Source organism: Schistocerca cancellata, unplaced genomic scaffold (assembly GCF_023864275.1).
Source record: "Schistocerca cancellata isolate TAMUIC-IGC-003103 unplaced genomic scaffold, iqSchCanc2.1 HiC_scaffold_252, whole genome shotgun sequence".
Lineage (NCBI taxonomy): Eukaryota > Metazoa > Arthropoda > Insecta > Orthoptera > Acrididae > Schistocerca > Schistocerca cancellata.
The window spans coordinates 24925-34874 of NW_026046274.1; the positions used below are offsets into that span (position 1 = coordinate 24925).

The 9950-nt window shown below is 52.9% G+C and overlaps 7 non-coding genes and 1 pseudogene across 7 annotated transcripts; all 8 read left to right on the top strand.

Annotated features, from left to right (window-relative positions):
- The first annotated feature begins 687 nt into the window (after positions 1-687).
- Positions 688-806, top strand: LOC126113369 (5S ribosomal RNA). The gene has a single exon (XR_007524880.1). It is a non-coding gene; the product is annotated as a 5S ribosomal RNA (ribosomal RNA).
- Positions 807-1991: 1185 nt separating this feature from the next.
- Positions 1992-2110, top strand: LOC126113370 (5S ribosomal RNA). Its single transcript, XR_007524881.1, has one exon. It is a non-coding gene; the product is annotated as a 5S ribosomal RNA (ribosomal RNA).
- A 1197-nt stretch (positions 2111-3307) lies between these two features.
- On the top strand, positions 3308-3426 carry LOC126113376 (5S ribosomal RNA). The gene has a single exon (XR_007524887.1). It is a non-coding gene; the product is annotated as a 5S ribosomal RNA (ribosomal RNA).
- Positions 3427-4613: 1187 nt separating this feature from the next.
- Positions 4614-4732, top strand: LOC126113371 (5S ribosomal RNA). Its single transcript, XR_007524882.1, has one exon. It is a non-coding gene; the product is annotated as a 5S ribosomal RNA (ribosomal RNA).
- Positions 4733-5917: 1185 nt separating this feature from the next.
- Positions 5918-6036, top strand: LOC126113372 (5S ribosomal RNA). The gene has a single exon (XR_007524883.1). It is a non-coding gene; the product is annotated as a 5S ribosomal RNA (ribosomal RNA).
- A 1187-nt stretch (positions 6037-7223) lies between these two features.
- On the top strand, positions 7224-7342 carry LOC126113373 (5S ribosomal RNA). The gene has a single exon (XR_007524884.1). It is a non-coding gene; the product is annotated as a 5S ribosomal RNA (ribosomal RNA).
- A 1187-nt stretch (positions 7343-8529) lies between these two features.
- Positions 8530-8648, top strand: LOC126113374 (5S ribosomal RNA). The gene has a single exon (XR_007524885.1). It is a non-coding gene; the product is annotated as a 5S ribosomal RNA (ribosomal RNA).
- A 1189-nt stretch (positions 8649-9837) lies between these two features.
- Positions 9838-9950, top strand: LOC126113377 (5S ribosomal RNA; annotated as a pseudogene; the record flags this gene model as incomplete).

Here is a 9950-nt window from a genome sequence, read left to right on the forward strand (position 1 = left end):
AGTTTGAAGGAGAATGTGGCAACCAAGTTTGCCAGGAAGCCTTTGAAAACGACAAAACAGTACGAATCGGGCGGTATGCTCCGAAATGCGGTAGCGCCTGCCTATCGTTCTGCTGCGGCGTGCAGCTCCAAATTCGATTTGTAATCATAAATTTATTCTTTTGTCGTCTCGCCGCCTCCCGCAGACGTTTCTCGCGCTTGTGCTGTCATATGGACCGCGACCCGAGCGGCAGTCGAGCAAAGTCGGGACAAGTCGAGACGGAAGGGGGGGACATGGCGCCAATGCACCGCGCAAATTACGCAAATGTCTGGAAGCGCGGCGTGTGTCAGCCAGGTTTGAAAGCCTCCGTCGCTCCAGCAGGACACTGCAACACCCCGCGCAGTCCCCCCGCCGCCCGGCCGGCCGCGCACAAGCCCCGCGCCGGATAACAGGAACAAGATGCGACGCCAGTGAGTGTCGGAGGCCACACGCACCAAACGAATGACAGGCGGTGCACCGAGCAGCTGTGTTGTGCGTCTCACCCACGTTCGGCAGTCGCCTCTGAGACGCCGAGGCGAGCGCGCACTCCGCGCCACCTTCGAGGTGGAAGGACGTGCTTTGCGTCAAATGTGCCACGGAAAGCGGCGATTGCGTGTGTTGCGAGAAGAGGCGAACGCTTCTTGTGTGGTGCGGCTACAGTATAAGGACGCCAACGGCCATACCATGTTGAATACACCGGTTCTCGTCCGATCACCGAAGTTAAGCAACATCGGGCCCGGTTAGTACTTGGATGGGTGACCGCCTGGGAACACCGGGTGCTGTTGGCTCTATCTCATTTTTTCATTTTTACGTCGCTGCACCTGCCAGCCCTCTTTTCATACTAACTTTCAGGTGTTGACAAAGATGCTTCCATAAGCATTTTAAACTACTGTATCAAACGTAAGATACGAAATTACAGTAATGAACTCAGTTTCAGCAAGAATGCGCGGAAGAAGAGTGCTAGAACGCCTCAGAAATAACAACACACTACGAATCGACAGATGAGTTTTGAAATACGTCAGGGCCTACTGTTTTGTAGCAGTGCTAAATTCCACAAAGTAAATTAAAAAAAAAAAAAAAATCTTCCGTTCTCGTCCGATCACAGAAGTGAAGCAACAACGTTAGTACTCAGATGGGTGAGCGCCTGGGAGCTCTGGCTGTCTTCATTTTTCGCTTTTTAGTCGCTACTCCTGCCAGCCCTCTTTCCATACCACCTTTCTGTCGTGACAAAGAGACTTCCTTAGCATTTTAAACGGCCGTAAGGTACGAAACTGCAGTAATTAACTCAGTTTGAAGGAGAATGTGGCAACCAAGTTTGCCAGGAAGCCTTTGAAAACGACAAAACAGTACGAATCGGGCGGTATGCTCCGAAATGCGGTAGCGCCTGCCTATCGTTCTGCTGCGGCGTGCAGCTCCAAATTCGATTTGTAATCATAAATTTATTCTTTTGTCGTCTCGCCGCCTCCCGCAGACGTTTCTCGCGCTTGTGCTGTCATATGGACCGCGACCCGAGCGGCAGCGAGCGGCAGTCGAGCAAAGTCGAGACGGAAGGGGGGGACATGGCGCAATGCACCGCGCAAATTACGCAAATGTCTGGAAGCGCGGCGTGTGTCAGCCAGGTTTGAAAGCCTCCGTCGCTCCAGCAGGACACTGCAACACCCCGCGCAGTCCCCCCGCCGCCCGGCCGGCCGCGCACAAGCCCCGCGCCGGATAACAGGAACAAGATGCGACGCCAGTGAGTGTCGGAGGCCACACGCACCAAACGAATGACAGGCGGTGCACCGAGCAGCTGTGTTGTGCGTCTCACCCACGTTCGGCAGTCGCCTCTGAGACGCCGAGGCGAGCGCGCACTCCGCGCCACCTTCGAGGTGGAAGGACGTGCTTTGCGTCAAATGTGCCACGGAAAGCGGCGATTGCGTGTGTTGCGAGAAGAGGCGAACGCTTCTTGTGTGGTGCGGCTACAGTATAAGGACGCCAACGGCCATACCATGTTGAATACACCGGTTCTCGTCCGATCACCGAAGTTAAGCAACATCGGGCCCGGTTAGTACTTGGATGGGTGACCGCCTGGGAACACCGGGTGCTGTTGGCTCTATCTCATTTTTTCATTTTTACGTCGCTGCACCTGCCAGCCCTCTTTTCATACTAACTTTCAGGTGTTGACAAAGATGCTTCCATAAGCATTTTAAACTACTGTATCAAACGTAAGATACGAAATTACAGTAATGAACTCAGTTTCAGCAAGAATGCGCGGAAGAAGAGTGCTAGAACGCCTCAGAAATAACAACACACTACGAATCGACAGATGAGTTTTGAAATACGTCAGGGCCTACTGTTTTGTAGCAGTGCTAAATTCCACAAAGTAAATTAAAAAAAAAAAAAAAAATCTTCCGTTCTCGTCCGATCACAGAAGTGAAGCAACAACGTTAGTACTCAGATGGGTGAGCGCCTGGGAGCTCTGGCTGTCTTCATTTTTCGCTTTTTAGTCGCTACTCCTGCCAGCCCTCTTTCCATACCACCTTTCTGTCGTGACAAAGAGACTTCCTTAGGCATTTTAAACGGCCGTAAGGTACGAAACTGCAGTAATTAACTCAGTTTGAAGGAGAATGTGGCAACCAAGTTTGCCAGGAAGCCTTTGAAAACGACAAAACAGTACGAATCGGGCGGTATGCTCCGAAATGCGGTAGCGCCTGCCTATCGTTCTGCTGCGGCGTGCAGCTCCAAATTCGATTTGTAATCATAAATTTATTCTTTTGTCGTCTCGCCGCCTCCCGCAGACGTTTCTCGCGCTTGTGCTGTCATATGGACCGCGACCCGAGCGGCAGCGAGCGGCAGTCGAGCAAAGTCGGGACAAGTCGAGACGGAAGGGGGGGACATGGCGCCAATGCACCGCGCAAATTACGCAAATGTCTGGAAGCGCGGCGTGTGTCAGCCAGGTTTGAAAGCCTCCGTCGCTCCAGCAGGACACTGCAACACCCCGCGCAGTCCCCCCGCCGCCCGGCCGGCCGCGCACAAGCCCCGCGCCGGATAACAGGAACAAGATGCGACGCCAGTGAGTGTCGGAGGCCACACGCACCAAACGAATGACAGGCGGTGCACCGAGCAGCTGTGTTGTGCGTCTCACCCACGTTCGGCAGTCGCCTCTGAGACGCCGAGGCGAGCGCGCACTCCGCGCCACCTTCGAGGTGGAAGGACGTGCTTTGCGTCAAATGTGCCACGGAAAGCGGCGATTGCGTGTGTTGCGAGAAGAGGCGAACGCTTCTTGTGTGGTGCGGCTACAGTATAAGGACGCAACGGCCATACCATGTTGAATACACCGGTTCTCGTCCGATCACCGAAGTTAAGCAACATCGGGCCCGGTTAGTACTTGGATGGGTGACCGCCTGGGAACACCGGGTGCTGTTGGCTCTATCTCATTTTTTCATTTTTACGTCGCTGCACCTGCCAGCCCTCTTTTCATACTAACTTTCAGGTGTTGACAAAGATGCTTCCATAAGCATTTTAAACTACTGTATCAAACGTAAGATACGAAATTACAGTAATGAACTCAGTTTCAGCAAGAATGCGCGGAAGAAGAGTGCTAGAACGCCTCAGAAATAACAACACACTACGAATCGACAGATGAGTTTTGAAATACGTCAGGGCCTACTGTTTTGTAGCAGTGCTAAATTCCACAAAGTAAATTAAAAAAAAAAAAAAAATCTTCCGTTCTCGTCCGATCACAGAAGTGAAGCAACAACGTTAGTACTCAGATGGGTGAGCGCCTGGGAGCTCTGGCTGTCTTCATTTTTCGCTTTTTAGTCGCTACTCCTGCCAGCCCTCTTTCCATACCACCTTTCTGTCGTGACAAAGAGACTTCCTTAGGCATTTTAAACGGCCGTAAGGTACGAAACTGCAGTAATTAACTCAGTTTGAAGGAGAATGTGGCAACCAAGTTTGCCAGGAAGCCTTTGAAAACGACAAAACAGTACGAATCGGGCGGTATGCTCCGAAATGCGGTAGCGCCTGCCTATCGTTCTGCTGCGGCGTGCAGCTCCAAATTCGATTTGTAATCATAAATTTATTCTTTTGTCGTCTCGCCGCCTCCCGCAGACGTTTCTCGCGCTTGTGCTGTCATATGGACCGCGACCCGAGCGGCAGCGAGCGGCAGTCGAGCAAAGTCGAGACGGAAGGGGGGGACATGGCGCCAATGCACCGCGCAAATTACGCAAATGTCTGGAAGCGCGGCGTGTGTCAGCCAGGTTTGAAAGCCTCCGTCGCTCCAGCAGGACACTGCAACACCCCGCGCAGTCCCCCCGCCGCCCGGCCGGCCGCGCACAAGCCCCGCGCCGGATAACAGGAACAAGATGCGACGCCAGTGAGTGTCGGAGGCCACACGCACCAAACGAATGACAGGCGGTGCACCGAGCAGCTGTGTTGTGCGTCTCACCCACGTTCGGCAGTCGCCTCTGAGACGCCGAGGCGAGCGCGCACTCCGCGCCACCTTCGAGGTGGAAGGACGTGCTTTGCGTCAAATGTGCCACGGAAAGCGGCGATTGCGTGTGTTGCGAGAAGAGGCGAACGCTTCTTGTGTGGTGCGGCTACAGTATAAGGACGCCAACGGCCATACTATGTTGAATACACCGGTTCTCGTCCGATCACCGAAGTTAAGCAACATCGGGCCCGGTTAGTACTTGGATGGGTGACCGCCTGGGAACACCGGGTGCTGTTGGCTCTATCTCATTTTTTCATTTTACGTCGCTGCACCTGCCAGCCCTCTTTTCATACTAACTTTCAGGTGTTGACAAAGATGCTTCCATAAGCATTTTAAACTACTGTATCAAACGTAAGATACGAAATTACAGTAATGAACTCAGTTTCAGCAAGAATGCGCGGAAGAAGAGTGCTAGAACGCCTCAGAAATAACAACACACTACGAATCGACAGATGAGTTTTGAAATACGTCAGGGCCTACTGTTTTGTAGCAGTGCTAAATTCCACAAAGTAAATTAAAAAAAAAAAAAAAATCTTCCGTTCTCGTCCGATCACAGAAGTGAAGCAACAACGTTAGTACTCAGATGGGTGAGCGCCTGGGAGCTCTGGCTGTCTTCATTTTTCGCTTTTTAGTCGCTACTCCTGCCAGCCCTCTTTCCATACCACCTTTCTGTCGTGACAAAGAGACTTCCTTAGGCATTTAAACGGCCGTAAGGTACGAAACTGCAGTAATTAACTCAGTTTGAAGGAGAATGTGGCAACCAAGTTTGCCAGGAAGCCTTTGAAAACGACAAAACAGTACGAATCGGGCGGTATGCTCCGAAATGCGGTAGCGCCTGCCTATCGTTCTGCTGCGGCGTGCAGCTCCAAATTCGATTTGTAATCATAAATTTATTCTTTTGTCGTCTCGCCGCCTCCCGCAGACGTTTCTCGCGCTTGTGCTGTCATATGGACCGCGACCCGAGCGGCAGCGAGCGGCAGTCGAGCAAAGTCGAGACGGAAGGGGGGGACATGGCGCCAATGCACCGCGCAAATTACGCAAATGTCTGGAAGCGCGGCGTGTGTCAGCCAGGTTTGAAAGCCTCCGTCGCTCCAGCAGGACACTGCAACACCCCGCGCAGTCCCCCCGCCGCCCGGCCGGCCGCGCACAAGCCCCGCGCCGGATAACAGGAACAAGATGCGACGCCAGTGAGTGTCGGAGGCCACACGCACCAAACGAATGACAGGCGGTGCACCGAGCAGCTGTGTTGTGCGTCTCACCCACGTTCGGCAGTCGCCTCTGAGACGCCGAGGCGAGCGCGCACTCCGCGCCACCTTCGAGGTGGAAGGACGTGCTTTGCGTCAAATGTGCCACGGAAAGCGGCGATTGCGTGTGTTGCGAGAAGAGGCGAACGCTTCTTGTGTGGTGCGGCTACAGTATAAGGACGCCAACGGCCATACTATGTTGAATACACCGGTTCTCGTCCGATCACCGAAGTTAAGCAACATCGGGCCCGGTTAGTACTTGGATGGGTGACCGCCTGGGAACACCGGGTGCTGTTGGCTCTATCTCATTTTTTCATTTTTACGTCGCTGCACCTGCCAGCCCTCTTTTCATACTAACTTTCAGGTGTTGACAAAGATGCTTCCATAAGCATTTTAAACTACTGTATCAAACGTAAGATACGAAATTACAGTAATGAACTCAGTTTCAGCAAGAATGCGCGGAAGAAGAGTGCTAGAACGCCTCAGAAATAACAACACACTACGAATCGACAGATGAGTTTTGAAATACGTCAGGGCCTACTGTTTTGTAGCAGTGCTAAATTCCACAAAGTAAATTAAAAAAAAAAAAAAAAATCTTCCGTTCTCGTCCGATCACAGAAGTGAAGCAACAACGTTAGTACTCAGATGGGTGAGCGCCTGGGAGCTCTGGCTGTCTTCATTTTTCGCTTTTTAGTCGCTACTCCTGCCAGCCCTCTTTCCATACCACCTTTCTGTCGTGACAAAGAGACTTCCTTAGGCATTTTAAACGGCCGTAAGGTACGAAACTGCAGTAATTAACTCAGTTTGAAGGAGAATGTGGCAACCAAGTTTGCCAGGAAGCCTTTGAAAACGACAAAACAGTACGAATCGGGCGGTATGCTCCGAAATGCGGTAGCGCCTGCCTATCGTTCTGCTGCGGCGTGCAGCTCCAAATTCGATTTGTAATCATAAATTTATTCTTTTGTCGTCTCGCCGCCTCCCGCAGACGTTTCTCGCGCTTGTGCTGTCATATGGACCGCGACCCGAGCGGCAGCGAGCGGCAGTCGAGCAAAGTCGAGACGGAAGGGGGGGACATGGCGCCAATGCACCGCGCAAATTACGCAAATGTCTGGAAGCGCGGCGTGTGTCAGCCAGGTTTGAAAGCCTCCGTCGCTCCAGCAGGACACTGCAACACCCCGCGCAGTCCCCCCGCCGCCGGCCGGCCGCGCACAAGCCCCGCGCCGGATAACAGGAACAAGATGCGACGCCAGTGAGTGTCGGAGGCCACACGCACCAAACGAATGACAGGCGGTGCACCGAGCAGCTGTGTTGTGCGTCTCACCCACGTTCGGCAGTCGCCTCTGAGACGCCGAGGCGAGCGCGCACTCCGCGCCACCTTCGAGGTGGAAGGACGTGCTTTGCGTCAAATGTGCCACGGAAAGCGGCGATTGCGTGTGTTGCGAGAAGAGGCGAACGCTTCTTGTGTGGTGCGGCTACAGTATAAGGACGCCAACGGCCATACTATGTTGAATACACCGGTTCTCGTCCGATCACCGAAGTTAAGCAACATCGGGCCCGGTTAGTACTTGGATGGGTGACCGCCTGGGAACACCGGGTGCTGTTGGCTCTATCTCATTTTTTCATTTTTACGTCGCTGCACCTGCCAGCCCTCTTTTCATACTAACTTTCAGGTGTTGACAAAGATGCTTCCATAAGCATTTTAAACTACTGTATCAAACGTAAGATACGAAATTACAGTAATGAACTCAGTTTCAGCAAGAATGCGCGGAAGAAGAGTGCTAGAACGCCTCAGAAATAACAACACACTACGAATCGACAGATGAGTTTTGAAATACGTCAGGGCCTACTGTTTGTAGCAGTGCTAAATTCCACAAAGTAAATTAAAAAAAAAAAAAAAAATCTTCCGTTCTCGTCCGATCACAGAAGTGAAGCAACAACGTTAGTACTCAGATGGGTGAGCGCCTGGGAGCTCTGGCTGTCTTCATTTTTCGCTTTTTAGTCGCTACTCCTGCCAGCCCTCTTTCCATACCACCTTTCTGTCGTGACAAAGAGACTTCCTTAGGCATTTTAAACGGCCGTAAGGTACGAAACTGCAGTAATTAACTCAGTTTGAAGGAGAATGTGGCAACCAAGTTTGCCAGGAAGCCTTTGAAAACGACAAAACAGTACGAATCGGGCGGTATGCTCCGAAATGCGGTAGCGCCTGCCTATCGTTCTGCTGCGGCGTGCAGCTCCAAATTCGATTTGTAATCATAAATTTATTCTTTTGTCGTCTCGCCGCCTCCCGCAGACGTTTCTCGCGCTTGTGCTGTCATATGGACCGCGACCCGAGCGGCAGCGAGCGGCAGTCGAGCAAAGTCGAGACGGAAGGGGGGGACATGGCGCCAATGCACCGCGCAAATTACGCAAATGTCTGGAAGCGCGGCGTGTGTCAGCCAGGTTTGAAAGCCTCCGTCGCTCCAGCAGGACACTGCAACACCCCGCGCAGTCCCCCCGCCGCCCGGCCGGCCGCGCACAAGCCCCGCGCCGGATAACAGGAACAAGATGCGACGCCAGTGAGTGTCGGAGGCCACACGCACCAAACGAATGACAGGCGGTGCACCGAGCAGCTGTGTTGTGCGTCTCACCCACGTTCGGCAGTCGCCTCTGAGACGCCGAGGCGAGCGCGCACTCCGCGCCACCTTCGAGGTGGAAGGACGTGCTTTGCGTCAAATGTGCCACGGAAAGCGGCGATTGCGTGTGTTGCGAGAAGAGGCGAACGCTTCTTGTGTGGTGCGGCTACAGTATAAGGACGCCAACGGCCATACTATGTTGAATACACCGGTTCTCGTCCGATCACCGAAGTTAAGCAACATCGGGCCCGGTTAGTACTTGGATGGGTGACCGCCTGGGAACACCGGGTGCTGTTGGCTCTATCTCATTTTTTCATTTTTACGTCGCTGCACCTGCCAGCCCTCTTTTCATACTAACTTTCAGGTGTTGACAAAGATGCTTCCATAAGCATTTTAAACTACTGTATCAAACGTAAGATACGAAATTACAGTAATGAACTCAGTTTCAGCAAGAATGCGCGGAAGAAGAGTGCTAGAACGCCTCAGAAATAACAACACACTACGAATCGACAGATGAGTTTTGAAATACGTCAGGGCCTACTGTTTTGTAGCAGTGCTAAATTCCACAAAGTAAATTAAAAAAAAAAAAAAAAAATCTTCCGTTCTCGTCCGATCACAGAAGTGAAGCAACAACGTTAGTACTCAGATGGGTGAGCGCCTGGGAGCTCTGGCTGTCTTCATTTTTCGCTTTTTAGTCGCTACTCCTGCCAGCCCTCTTTCCATACCACCTTTCTGTCGTGACAAAGAGACTTCCTTAGGCATTTTAAACGGCCGTAAGGTACGAAACTGCAGTAATTAACTCAGTTTGAAGGAGAATGTGGCAACCAAGTTTGCCAGGAAGCCTTTGAAAACGACAAAACAGTACGAATCGGGCGGTATGCTCCGAAATGCGGTAGCGCCTGCCTATCGTTCTGCTGCGGCGTGCAGCTCCAAATTCGATTTGTAATCATAAATTTATTCTTTTGTCGTCTCGCCGCCTCCCGCAGACGTTTCTCGCGCTTGTGCTGTCATATGGACCGCGACCCGAGCGGCAGCGAGCGGCAGTCGAGCAAAGTCGAGACGGAAGGGGGGGACATGGCGCCAATGCACCGCGCAAATTACGCAAATGTCTGGAAGCGCGGCGTGTGTCAGCCAGGTTTGAAAGCCTCCGTCGCTCCAGCAGGACACTGCAACACCCCGCGCAGTCCCCCCGCCGCCCGGCCGGCCGCGCACAAGCCCCGCGCCGGATAACAGGAACAAGATGCGACGCCAGTGAGTGTCGGAGGCCACACGCACCAAACGAATGACAGGCGGTGCACCGAGCAGCTGTGTTGTGCGTCTCACCCACGTTCGGCAGTCGCCTCTGAGACGCCGAGGCGAGCGCGCACTCCGCGCCACCTTCGAGGTGGAAGGACGTGCTTTGCGTCAAATGTGCCACGGAAAGCGGCGATTGCGTGTGTTGCGAGAAGAGGCGAACGCTTCTTGTGTGGTGCGGCTACAGTATAAGGACGCCAACGGCCATACTATGTTGAATACACCGGTTCTCGTCCGATCACCGAAGTTAAGCAACATCGGGCCCGGTTAGTACTTGGATGGGTGACCGCCTGGGAACACCGGGTGCTG